Genomic DNA, 13,244 nt, shown 5'->3' with positions numbered 1-13,244 from the left:
GGAAACTGGATGCCTACACGTGTGGAAGCTGTTGGAACGTACAAACTAGTTTTATCAACTGGTTTTGTTTTGGATTTAGAACGAAATTTTTACATTCCAAGTTTTTCTAGAAATTTAATTTCTTTTTCAAGACTTGTACCTTTGGGTTTTTCCTTCAACTTTTTTGGAACATGCTTTAATTTATTTGAAAATGCAACTATTGTTGGAAATGGTACAATGGATGATGGTTTGTTCAAAATTCATTTAAATGACAGTGTTCCTTATAGTTTGATGGTGTCACATAATAATGCTGGTATTAAATGTTGTGTTATAAATGAGAAAACTTCCATGTTATGGCATCGGAGATTGAGACATATCTCTATTGAAAAAATCAAAAGATTAGTAAACAATAGAATTTTAGAAACTCTTGACTTTACTAATTTTGATACTTATGTAGACTGCATTAAAGGAAAGCAGACTAACAAGACTAAAAAAGGTGCCAAAAAGAGTTCTAAAATTTTAAAAATCATACACACTGATATTTGGTGCCCTGATATGTGCTCGAGTAGTTAGAAATATTTCTTCACTTTTACAGATGATTACTCACGATTTATGTATCTCTACTTGCTTCATAACAAGAACAAAGCATTGAATATTTTTAAAATAATTAAAGTAAAGGTAGAGAAACAATGTGGAAAAAAAATTAAAATTGTGAGGTCAAATAAAGGTGGGGAATACTATGATAGGTACATAGGAACTGGACAAGCACTTGGCCTAGTTGTTGAGTATCTTCGAGAGCAAGGTATTATAGCTCAATACACCTTACCTAGCTCACCATCTCAAAATGGTGTAGCAACAAGAAGAAATAGAACATTAATGGATATGGTAAGGAGTATGCTTAGTTACTCCAAACTTCTTTTATCCTTGTGGAGTGAAGCCCTTAAAATAGTAACACATATATTAACAAGGTTTCAACTAAGGTAGTACCTAAAATGCCATTTGAATTATGTAAAGGTTGGAAATCGAGTTTAAGACATCTACACATTTGGAGTTGTCCAACTCAAGTTAGGGTTTACAATCCACAAGAAAAGAAGTTGGACCCAAGGACTATGAGTGGATATTTTATTGGATATGCTGAAAAGTCCAAGGGTTACAAGTTTTATTGTCCAAATTATACAAGTAGATTTATTGAATCAATAAATGCTAAGTTTCTTGAAATATACGTGGTTAGTAGGAGTGATCAACTTAAAACCTTAGTTTTTGAGGAAGATCATGTTCTTGATACTATTTCTACATCAAGTAACACATTGGTTGTTCATCCAAATAGGATGGACATTGAGGAACCAATTATTCAAGCTCCATGTCTTATTGAAAATGCTTTAGTTGATCTTATTTAGAAACCACCACTAGTGGAACAACTTGTTGATCAACAATTTCCACAAAAGGTTGTTGATTCAACATTAAGAGGATCAACTAAAGTAAGAAAATTAGTAATTTTTATTGATTATGATGTGTATCTACAGGAATTTGACTATGATGTTAGTGTAAAAAGTGACCTGGAAACGTTTACACGAGCAATGGAAAGTGATAAATCTAAATTTTGGTATGATGCCATGAAGGATAAGATGGGTTCTATGACAAATAATCAAGTTTGGGATCTTGTTGAGTTGCCTAATGAGGTGAAGCCCATTTGTTGTAAATGGGTATTTAAAACCAAGAAAGATTCATTAAGCAACATTGAGAGATACAAGGCCAGACTTGTTGCCAAAGGATTCTCACAAAAGGAAGAAATTGATTATCAAGAGACATTCTCTCTTATTTTGGAAAAGGATTCTTTCCGTATCATCATGGCATTAGTTGCTCATTTTGACTTAGATTTACATCAGATGGATGCGAAAACGGCATTCCTCAATGGAGATTTAAAGGAAGAGGTTTGTATGAAACAACCTGAAGGGTTCATTTCGAATAAAGGTAAGCACTTGGTTTACAAGCTTAAAAAGTCCATATATAGACTGAAACAGGCCTTTCGTCAATGGTATTTAAAGTTTCATACTGTTATTTCTTCATTTGGTTTTGTAGAGAACGCTATGGATCAATGTATATACCACAAGGTTAGTGGGAGTAAGATCATCTTTCTAGTTCTATATGTAGATGATATTTTGCTTGCAACCAATGATATGGGATTGTTACATGAGATAAAACAATTTGTTTCTCAACATTTGACATGAAAGATATGGGCGAAGCGTCTTATGTCATTGGCATCAAGATTCATAGAGACAAATCTCAAGATATCTTGGGTTTGTCTCAAAACGCCTATATCAATAAGGTTTTAGAGATATTTTGGATGAAAGATTGTTCACCTAGTGTTGCACCTATTGTGAAAGGTGACAAGTTCAATTTGAACCAATGCCCTAAGAATGAACTCGATAGGAAACAAATGAAAAACATTCCTTATGCTTCAGCTGTTGGAAGCTTAATGTATGCTCAAGTCTGTTCTAGACCAGACATTGCATTTGTAGTCAGAATGTTGGGAAGATATCAAAGTAATCCAGGCTTAAATCATCGGAGGGCTACAAAAAAGGTCATGAGGTACCTTCAAGGGACTAAAGATCTCATGCGTACATACAGACAATCCAACATCTCAGAAGTTATTGGATATTTGGATTCAGACTTTGTTGGTCGTGTTGATTCTTAGAAGTCAACATCTGGGTATATCTTCATGCTTGATGGGGAGCTATATTTTAGAGAAGTGCAAAACAATCTTTGGTTGCTACTTTTACTATGGAAGTTGAGTTTGTTTCTTGTTTTAAGGCCACATCACAAAGTATTTGGTTGAGGAGTTTCATCTCTGGGTTTTGAGTTGTTAAATCAATCTCTAAGCCATTGAAGTTGTATTATGACAATTTTATTGCTGTGTTCTTTGCTAAGAATAATAAGAGTGGTAGTCGAAATAAACACATCGACATTAAGTACTTAGCCATCAGAGAGCACATTAAAGCAAATGAAGTGCTTATTGAACACATTCATATTGAGTTAATGATTGCAGACCCTTTGATGAAAGGCATGCCACCGAAGATGTTCAAGAATCATATAGTGAAAATGGGATTAATTTTCGATTTGTCACTTACTATTTGAATTGAGATGCTAGCACATTTTTCTTTGTAATGAAACTCTGATTTTTATTTGTTTTCTCATTTATGATTGTATACATTTATGTTTGAGAACAACAAATATTTAAGGACCCAAAATAAACATTAGAGGTTTATTCATAAAGTGTTATTATGAAGTTTATTCAGAAAAGGAAAAATTGCATTGTAATACATCGAAGGTAATACTTATTTATAAAAAGACTTACTGCCATGATTCATGTAATTCCATTTTTATGTTTAAGCATAAAGGGAATAAGCCTATTATGTTGCAAAAATAATTGTGTAATAAAAGTTTGGACCAAGTGAGAGAGTGTTGAAATTTTTAATTTTGAAATTAAAAAAAATTACATTATCTTAAATGGTCCTAACTTTTAGTTTCCATGATAAGTGATATGGTTTTAATGGGATTGTGATAACTACTCATTATCTGAATGGGATTATGATAATTACCCATTATCTTCGAAATTTCCTAATTTTGATATAGCAATATCTCATTGATGGGAGGGATTATGCTTATAAAATAAACATATAGGTCCCCAACCTAAAGCAATTTTAAGAAAACAAATACCATTTTACCATTACTGTAAAATTACCATTTGTTTTGGAAGAACTCATTAGGAAAAGGTTGAAGAACTCTAAAGATGATCTTGTGAAGAAAAAAGCTTGACATTTGCTATGGCTAGAGATTAGTATCATGATTCTTATTAAAATTATTTATTTGGTAGGTTATTTAAGAAAGGTGCACTATTATTATCAAATAATAGTTGATATTTGCTTATATTTATTTATTTCTGCTTCCGTTAATATTTATGATTCATGTATGTGTACATAAATGTGCGAGTGAATATAGTTAACAGAATGTAAATAAATAACGTGGAAGATTAAAAAAAACAAATACCCTATCTGAAGTTATTTTTGAATCTTTTAGGTACATGGCAAAGGTACCTCATTCGTCTTACTCTAGTTGTCTTCCTCTTTATAGCCTTGTCACTCCAGTTATCTGGCAGAGTAGTGTTAGAATTTTCTATTATGTGGGCTTCTATTAAGTGGTAATTTTGGTTTAATAAAACAGATTGATAGTTTAGTCTTATTATGAGACAAAGCATTAGAGCCCAATTAATATTAGAGTGATCAGTTAATGATGGGCTTTGCATGTCCAATTGGGCTAGTGTGGTTTGATGGTTGTGCAGGCCTTGGCCCAGTACACCTTTCACACATGGATCTAGGGATTCACTTATATGTGATATCAAAGCAATTTGTGTGAAATTAGAACCCAACAAAATTTAAGAATTTAATGAATTTATTTTGTAAAATTGTATATTGGGGCATCTTTATTTTTTGTCGAAAATTTATTTTCTGGTTATCATTTCTGAACATAAGGTTAAGGCTTTTATTCCTTACAATGCATAGATTAATTTTGTATAAATCATTTTTCTTAAATTGTACTGTGGAGATAGGAATTAGATAGTAAGTTTTGGATTTGAACATAAAACCCAATATCTAGTTCTTGATTAATCACTTATAGTTTATTGTTTTAATTCAAATTGGATTCTTAAAAATCAACTTACATATGTTATAAAGTTGATATCTAAGTTTAATTACAGAAAATATAAGTGTATTACAACCAATTTTGAATAAAACTTAAAACGAGTTAAGAATGGATTTTCAAATTAATTTGCTTGATTAATTGATCTTGGGTTTGTAGTTTTTGATGAGTTTTAATGCATGGGTATTATAAAACAAAGTCTTAATTGAGATTTATAAGGATCAATTTCATCAAAAATACTTAAAAAGTCAAGAATTAGAGAGAAATTAGCATAAAGACTCTAATAGTCAAATTTGATCCAAATTAGGTGAAATTTGACCCAATTAAAAGTTGAAGAAATAGAAAAATTTGTTAGGCAGCAAAGCCCACTCTCAACCATGGAATGTGAGGCACGTGGGGCCCATTAGGTCCATTATTTTTGAAATATTTTTTGGCAGTTCATCTTCACTTGCCCAACTCTACATGTTGAACTATTTTTTTTTTGAATTTTTAATGCACGTTTAATATTTATTTAATTTTATGTGCATTTAATTAATTATTTTGAATATTTCTAATGAGATATTTCTAGAATGCATGTGATAGAAAAATAATATGCATATGTTGGAGTTGAATGGTTATATGTACTCTCCTTTGGTTTAGTCTCTAAATTTGTATATATGTACTCTCTTTAGATTAGTCTCTAAATTTGTATACTCTCGGGTTGAAATTATATACATAATTTAGAGAATATATCGTATTTATTTATTTTTTTTAAAAAAAAGGTTTGAGACCTTAAGTTTTATTGCAACGAATACTATTTGGGATCAAATGAGATACACCCAGGCTTAGTATCTCAATATGAATGGTTCATTGCATATATTGAGTTGAGTATACAAATTAAGGAATTTGGGCAAATAATTAATTCTCGATTTTAGAAATTTTTTTTATTAATTGATGTAAGTGTTTGGCTGCCAAAGTGACTCATTTATTGAAATAAATAGATTATTTTCTTAAGCAAAAGGTTACGAGACTATTTTTTTTAAATTACTTTATACAATCACCTGCACAAAAGGGGTTATTGCGTAGGGTAATTTAAACTGGGACTTGAAGCATCATGGTTGAAAGTATATCGGTTTAGAAGGTCTGTTTGCCCAAAGAGTATAGGCTTTTCGAAAACTAGAATATTCTCATATTAGCTATATGTGGAGAGTGTCTATTAGCATGTCATATTCTCTACCCAAAGGGGAGTCTGTGATGATGCACATGGACTCTTCGGTTATTTTCTTTAGCACATTTTGGACTATTGCTAAATTATTTTGTTATTGCCTAATTAACGAATAGTTGCATTTCTTGTCCTAAACAGTGACATTTACTATGAATTATAACTAAGCTACTATTGAGACTCTTAATGGGTCTAACTTTAAGAGATGGAATGAAGATTTGTTTTTTGCCTTGGTCATGAGTGAGATAGACATAGTCTTGCATGTTGATAAGCCTGCTGACCTTCTAACAAGAGCACTACTAAGGAAAAAAAGTTCTTTGCTAAATGGGATAAAGCAAATCGCATGTGTATGCATGCCATTAAGAGATAAGTCTCTAAGCATTTATTGAGTGGGTTGTAAAAGATTGAAATTGCTAAAGAACTTTATGAAGTAGTAGGTGAAAGATACCAAAAATCTAGTAAGTCTGAGGCTGGGAACCTTATGAACAAGCTTACTAAAATGAAGTATGACAGTGTTGAAGGGGTTAAGCATTTAATCATGAAAATGGTCCACATTTAAACTAAATTGGCTTCCCATGACATTACCCTTCTTAACAAGTTCATTGTTCATCATGCCCTTAATTCCTTTCCTATTGAGTTCACCCAAATCAAAACTGCCTATAACGTTGTGAATGAGGTTTAGAGTGTTAATGACCTTATTTCTAAGTGCGTCTCTAAGAAAGAACAACTCAAGAAAGAAAAGAGTGAAAGTGTCTTGTTTACCACCAATTTCAAACCTTACTATCAAAAGATTTTTAAGAAACCTAGAAATGCTCTTAAGCAGGACAATAAAGGGCATGGTAATGGTCAGACTAAAAGGGTAGGTGGTCTTAAAGTTGTCATAAGGAAAGAGCTTAGGTGTTTTTCTTGCAAGAAGAAAGGTCACATGAAACATGAGTGCCCCAAGTATAAGTCTTGGTTAGAGAAAAAGAATAAACAAGAAGGTAAGTCACTTTCTCTAGTGTGTTTTGACTTCTATTTTGTTAATGCACCACCAAATTCATGGTGGCTTGATAATGGTGCAACTGTTTATGTTGCTATTACACTACAAGGGTTCAAAAGCAAACGGAAGCCAAGTGAGAGAAAAGCCAAGCTTAGAGTTGAAAACAATGCCAAAGCAGATGTGAGTCATGTAGGAATCATAGGTTTAAATTTAGAGCATGGTTTTGAACTTGTTTTGGGAAATATTTTTCATGTATCGACTTTTAGGCGAATTTGATTTTAGTTTCTATTATGGATAAACTTGGTTATTATTTTGGCATCAGTGATGGAAAAGTTGACTTGTTTTTAAATTTTAAAGTTATTGGAGAGTTTAATCTAGTTGATAATTTATATAAATTGTGCTTGGTCCTTAATAATGAATATAGTTGCATGAATGTTGAAAACATTGTGTCTAAAAGATCTCTTATTAAAGAAAACTCTTCCTTGCTGTGGCATAAAATATTGGGTCACATCTCTCATGAGAGAGCTAACAGATTAATAAAAGATGGCATTTTACCCAATCTTGATTTTGAAAAGGTAGACACTTGTGTAGATTGCATAAGGGGTAAAATGATTAAGACTAAGAAAAAAGAGGCAACTCGTAGCAAGGATCTTTTCGAAATTGTCCACACTAATATTAGTGGACTTCTTACAACTACCTTATGTGGTAACAAGTATTTTGTTACCTTTATTGATGATTTCTCTCGTTATGGTTACCTTTACTTAATAGATGAAAAATCTAATACTTATGAAAAATTCAAAATTTTTAAAACTGAGGTAAAGAAACAATTAGGGAAAGTTATCAACATTGTTAAGTCTGATCAAGAGGGAAAGTATTATGGCAAACATGGTACAATTGGACAACACATGGGACCGTTTACCAAATACTTACAAGAATATGGAATTATTGCTCAATATACCATGCCTGGTAGTCCTGAACAAAATGGTGTTGTCGAAAGGCGAAATAGCACCCTTATGGAAATGATGAGGAGTATGATGAGTAGGATTAACCTTCTCGAGTCCCTTTGAGGTGAAGCCATTAAAACTGTTTTGTACATTCTTAATAGAGTGCCTAGAAAGTCTGTTCCTACAACACCTTTGAGTTGTGGACTGATAGGAAACCCAGTTTAAACCATTTTCAAGTTTGGGTATGTTTTACAGAAGTTAGAATTTATAATCCTTTTGAAAGAAAGACTAAACCTAGAACTACTAGTTGCTATTTCATAGGTTACCCAAACCATTCTAAAGGATATAGGTTTTTTTGCTCTACACGTGGAACTAAAGTTGTAGAATCACAAATGGAAAAATTTCTAGAGTTGGATGTTGCTGATAAGTCTATGACTAAAGTTGTTGATGGTAGTGAGGCTATTAGACATGTAACCATTCCTTTAACAGCTTCACAAGGTAGTATAATACTTGTGACTATTGAGAGAGAAGATCTTGGGCAACATGATGTAAATCTTCCTCCTCAAGATCCTGTTCTTACTCCAATTAATGTTCATCCTATTTAGGAAAATGAGGTTGAGGTGCATTTAAAAAGATATTCTAGGCAAAGGAAGTCTACTATTCCTATTGATTACATGGTTTTCTTAGAGAGAGTGATTATGATATCAGTCATGTGGTGGACCCTATGACTTTTAGTGATGTCATTAATAGTCCCTAGTTTGCTATGTGGATGGATACAATGAAAGATGAGATGAGTTTTATGGCTTAGAATGGTATTTAGGAGCTAGTTGAACTTCCAAAGGGATGTAGGCCAATTGGTTACAAATGGGTGTATAAGACCAAGAAAGATTCTAAGGGAAAACTTGAGAGGTTTAAGGCTAGATTGGTGGCAAAAGGATTTACTCAAAGAGAAAGAGTAGATTATAATGAGACTTTTCACCAGTATCTTCCAAAGATTTTTTTAGAATCATCATGGCCTTAGTAGCATATTTTGATTTAGAGCTCCATTAAATGGATGTGAAGATTGTTGGGATTCGACCTCATGCTCAAATATAAAAATAATCAATAAATTAAAATTATAACGCAACAGAATAATAAACAACATTTAATTAGAGAAACAGTCAAATTCTACAAGATCCATGTTTGTGTTTTTCATGTAATTTTCAAATTAGTTATGAACATTTATAAGTTTAAGAGTTACATATCTTATTTGAGATATTGTAATTAAGAGCCAATTAAATCAAAATCTTTGCTTCTTCACCTTTGGGATTTGTCAAATCTTCAACCACCCAAGTGTTTGGCCTCTAATAGTAATCCACACAGTGACCGAATAAGACCTTTTCAAAAGTAGAATTTTTTACTTGTTTTAGCAAGTTTTGTTTCTAAAACAAAAAGATCAAAAGTTTTTGCCGAATCTTATTTTTATGTCAGACAAAGAAAACTATTTTTCTTTTCTTATTTTAGGAAACGGTTGAGAAGTGGTTGGAGGCTTAGAATTTTAGTTTGCTAACATAATATATTTATATAGTCAAACTAAGTTATAACCATAAATACAACAATTATATTTTAATTTAATTAAGTCTCTATAAACTTAATTAATTTTTCACTTTAGTTTGGTCTATTATAATTAAGTCCAACTTAATTAATTATCCTTATTTAATCCCAAACATGCCACTTAATGTGTGTGACCTATTAGGCTTCTAACATGTTGGCAATAAATATAAATCCTAATCAAATATCAATTTGACAATTGATTTATATTTATGGATCATGAGCGACATCTAACAATACATCATGACTACCGAAATGTTAGAGAGTCAATTAAAGAATTTGACAAAGCCCTTCAATGATAAGCCTCTTAGTGCAATACAGTCCTTTTATCAAATATCATGGATATGTCATTAAGCATGACTCAGTGTCTACTTATGACATTCTATATTAGTTCTCATAATTTATGACTAACCTTATGAATTTAGGAAACTAACTTTCTTCAAATTCATCATGTTTTGGCCAAAGACTTTATACAAGTTAATCAAAAATTGAGAACAAGTGAGATACATCCCCTCATATCACTTGGGGTGATGAATCCTTTCTTGACCACTTATTCACCTTCGCATGTTTCATGGCATACCCAAAAACATCCTAATTAAGCATCTGGTCGCCTCCAAACCCGTACGAGTGAAATCAAAGTATGTCATTCCCCATACAAGATGATCTGGTGTCTCAAGTCTAAGGATTAGTTGCACGACTATCACATGAGAACATATTCCATAGACACTTGAGTGAAATACCAAATGGAGTTCTCATAGCAGGTCATGTTCAGTGATATGTTCTTTAACAAGCACCCATATGTTATCCTCAAGTATCTCATATACTTCAATCTATGAGATCGATTACTGACTTCTCAAGTAATGAGGCTTAACATGTACTAGTATTTAAGCATTGTCAATGCCCTGCCTTGACAATATAATGACCAAGAACAATTTTAGGAACATGACTTTAATGCATAATGATCTCATAATTGTAACAACTTTACAATTCTCTTGCAAGGCCTTTATGTTCCATGGGTTTCATCCAATTAGTACTTAATAACTCCTTATTATTGCACTAACATGAAGGAAAACCTCTATCACATATAATTATGTGATTAAATATGCATTATATGACAATAGATATTCCTTGACCAATCAATTGGCTCAAGGGCATATACCAACAAAGATAGCCTTCTTGAATGGTAACCTTGAAGATGAAGTTTATATGGTTCAACCTGAAGGATTTCAAGAATCAAGGAGTAACAATTTGGTATGTAGGCTTAAGAAGTCCATTTATGGTCTAAAGTAAGCTTTTCGACAATGGTATTTAAAGTTTGATGAGATAGTTACTTCCATTGGTTTTGAGGAAAATAAAGTTGATCAGTGCATATACCTTAAGATCAATGAGAGTAAGTTCATTTTCTTGTGCTGTATCTGGATGATATTTTACTAGCTAATAATGATATTGGATTGTTGCATGAAACTAAGTAGTCATTGTCCAAGACTTTTGACATGAAAGATCTTGGTGACGCTTCATTTGTACTTGAGATTGAGATATGTAGAGATAGATCTTAAAATTTATTGGGGCTTTCCCAAAGGGCGTACATTGATCGTGTGCTAAGCAGATTCAACATGCAAAATTGTAAGGCTGGGGATGCACCTATCTGAATAGTGATAAATCTAATCTTAGTCAATGCTCAAAAAATGATTTGGAGAGAGAATCTATGAAAGTCATACCCTATTCTAATGTAGTTGGAAGCCTTATGTATGCACAAGTTTGCATTAGACCAAACATAGCTTTTGCAGTGTTGATTCTTAACAAATATCTTACTAATCTTGGTCTGGATCATTGGGTTGTTGCTAAGAAAGTGATGAGATGCTTGCAAAAGACTAAGGATTATATATTGGTATACAAAAAGGTGGATAACCTTAAGATTGTTGGTTATACAGATTCTAACTTCACTGGTTGTCAAGATGACATAAAGTCCACCTCAAGGTATATTTTTCTATTAGCTGGAGGAGTTGTTTATTGGAAGAGTGTTAAACAAACTCTCTTAGCTTCTTCTACTATGCAAGCTAAGTTTGTTGCTTGTTTTGGGGCTGCCACACAGGGTATTTGGCTTAAAAATCTTATTTCTGGGCTATGTGTTGTTAATTCCATCTCTATACCTCTTAAAATTTATTGTGATAATAGGTTTGCTGTGTTGTTCACTAAGAATAACAAAAGCACTAGTGGATCCAAACATTTGGAGATAAAATATCTGAAGGTCAGGGATTTGTTAATAATGGTGACATTGTTGTTGAGCACATTGACACTAACAACATGTTGGCTGATCCTTTGACTAAAGGGTTAAGATCTACAGTTTTTAGTGGACATGTTGAAACCATAGGTATTTTGGGGTCTTTTGATGTACTTGGTTAGTGGGAGTATGTTGTTTATATAACTCTCACATCATGGTTTACATTTAGTTGTGATGAGACCTTTTCTATTTGTTTTAAAACATTCATGGGATGTTTGATTTTATATTTGTTGATGATTATCGTTAATTGCTAATCCATACTATTAGTTGGTATTATTTGTACATGTACATCTAATTGCTATTTTGCATATATGCTTTATGAAATCTTGAGATTTATGTCTATCTCAAGAATGATTTTATTAGTTTATCTCATGAATGATACCAACAAGGAACCTTGAGGATAAGTAAGAGACATACAAGCATGTTGTCAATGCCACATAGATTTTTCACTAGGTTAGAAAAATCAGCAAGAGGACCGCTAATGAAAATAATATATTGGGATCACATTTGGGCATTATTTTCTTGCTACACAACCACACTCAGATCTACTATTGATAGGATTACTGGTACTTATAACTATGGATTGGTCTTATGTCAATAAGAGGCATAATGATTGCCATAATTCAGTATTAAATGTTTCTGTTGGACAGGTTCATTAAGACCTTGTCTCTAAAGGCTAAATATTTTAAATTGTGGCCACATCAAAATTAATTTAATCAGTCTGGAGTCTTGTTTTCTAAAGTGTTTTCGTAAAGTCAAAATAAACTCCAAACAATGTTGCCCAAGTGGGAGAATGTTAGAAATTTTTATTATGTGGGTTTCTATTAATTGGTAATTTTAGTTTAATAAAATAGACTGATAATTTAGTTCTATTGTAAGACAAAGCATTAGAGTCCAATTAATATTAAAGTAATCTATTAATGATGAGCTTTGCATGTCTCATTGGGTTAATGTGATTTGGCATTTATGTAGGCCTTAGCCTAGTACGCCTTTAATGGGAAGGCTTGTATTAGGGTTTTATTTATTATATATATATATATATATATATATGGCTAAGTCTTCTTTTCCCTTCTAACTTAACGGTATCTATCCATTAAAAGTCACCACAAACAATAGAGAAGTGCGAAGAGGAAAATTGAGCCTTTAATCAAGAAATTTTCTGTCTTTCCGTTTCAAGCAATGGCTACCTCTATGAATCAAACAGGTATGCAATAAATAATTGATTCTTTCGATGTTCTAATATTCACACATGGATCTAAGGATTCAACTTACAAGCAGTGCATCAATTAGTAATATTAAAGGAAGAAGTATTTAACAAGCCTTTTGAGTTTCTTCTGATTTTCTTTAGCTATTTATGTCTCTATTGCTTAGTATATATAATCAGAATAAAATTGAAACAAATCCCATAGTGGATTGGAAGTTACATTTGTGCATGCAAGTGGCGAGGTAGTCACAAGTAGAGCAATGACACTTTTAGAGATGGTAGCTAAGGCGTCCGCAACGGTCGCAAAGTGTATAAGTTTTGTTCCTCCTCTTCCCAAAACTTGTTGTGCCTTTGCCCTCGATAAAAAT

Source organism: Theobroma cacao, chromosome 1 (assembly GCF_000208745.1).
Source record: "Theobroma cacao cultivar B97-61/B2 chromosome 1, Criollo_cocoa_genome_V2, whole genome shotgun sequence".
NCBI lineage: Eukaryota > Viridiplantae > Streptophyta > Magnoliopsida > Malvales > Malvaceae > Theobroma > Theobroma cacao.
Note: the sequence above shows the minus strand (reverse complement) of the source record.